Source organism: Propithecus coquereli, unplaced genomic scaffold (genome assembly GCF_000956105.1).
Source record: "Propithecus coquereli isolate 6110/MARCELLA unplaced genomic scaffold, Pcoq_1.0 Scaffold111, whole genome shotgun sequence".
In the NCBI taxonomy this organism is placed as follows: Eukaryota; Metazoa; Chordata; class Mammalia; order Primates; family Indriidae; genus Propithecus; species Propithecus coquereli.
The window spans coordinates 635,531-637,116 of NW_012135081.1; positions in this window are offsets into that span (position 1 = coordinate 635,531).

Genomic DNA, 1,586 nt, shown 5'->3' on the forward strand with positions numbered 1-1,586 from the left:
TGGATAGGCTGTTTATGCCTTTCCAATGTCAAAATATAAAAAGGTAGGCTGAAAAGTCCTTCTTAAACCCTAGTTTCCTATCCTTTCAGTTTCTATTCCCCAATAGATCATCACTGCTACTGCTACGAGTTTTTTATTTATCCTTCCAGATACCTTGGATAATGTTGAACACGTTGTTTGCAAATATCCTTGCAAGGTAAATTCCTAGATATTGTCTTGTTGGGTCAAATAACACATACATTTTAAATTTTGATAACTACTGTCTAGTTGCCTTCTATAGATAATGTACAAATTTACATTCTCACTTAGGTATGAGGGAGCCTGTTTCTACCAGTGTGTATTATCATCATTTTGGATATTTGCCAGTCTGAGGGGAAAAATGGTATCTTAGTGGTTTTAATATGCATAAACTAGGTTAAAGTATTTTTTTAGATCTTAAAAGTGCACATACATGGTTTTAAAAGTCAAACAGTATTATAAGGCTTATAATAACAACAACAAAAAAAGCAGTCTTCTGCTTTCTTCCCTCCCTCAACTCCCTGTTCTAGCTTCCATGGGTAATCATAAGTGTTTCTTCTGGTATTAACCTTCATATTTTTCAGTAACAGGGTTATACTGATTTTTTAAAAATCTTTCAGTTTTATACATTCTTATTATGGATGATGATTTAGTTTTCTTACATTTTTTCTACCCTCCTCACTCATCCTCCCTTTTTCCTTGGTTCTGTTGATAGGTAGATTTTATAACACTCTGTATTGTAAATTTAGAATAACCAACTATAACTACCTTTGTGTACAACCCAATTAATCCTTTATTTGTTAGTGTGTCAGGTCCTTATAAAGCCTGCCAGTGTGAAAAATTCATGTACCCCAAGCCTTGAAAATCATACCCTTTATATCTTTAGAGTACTTCAGACCATTCCAGTTTCTTAATTGCACACTGTCTAAATTTAATAAAGTTGCTATTCTAAAACTCTAATAATACCTATAATTATGATCTATTTCCAGTAACCCATAGTCTTGGTAAAGTTCCCATTTGTTTGTAAGGAAAATTGTATAATCTATGATTGGAACATTTCAGTTTTCTGGAACACATCCTTCATGGCAGTTAGTATCAGGGAATGTTTATTCAGTGGTTGTCAATAAGTGTTAGACATTGTTCTAAGAGCTACATTTGTATGACCTCTCTTAAACCATGTAAGAACCCTGTGAGGAAGACGCTAGCATTATTTGCATTTTACAGATGAAGAAACTAAGACACAGAGAAGGTAAGTATTTTGCTTGAAGTCATTCAGCCAGGAAGTGGTGGAACTAGAATGGAAACTCAGGCATTCTGGCGTCAGAGCCTTCACTTATCCGTTCTGCTACACAGCATCTGGAACAATGATATACTCAATGTCAGCAGAGCATGTGCTTTGGTTTGATATTCTGCTAGTAGGATGGATTTGTTCCAACCTATCTATCTATCTTTAGCATTTCCCATCTTTTTTTCCTGCAAATCACCAATTCCTGAAAATTTTATTTTTATTTTTTTATTATTTTTAAATTTTTTATTTTAGCATATTACGGGGATACAAATGTTTGCGG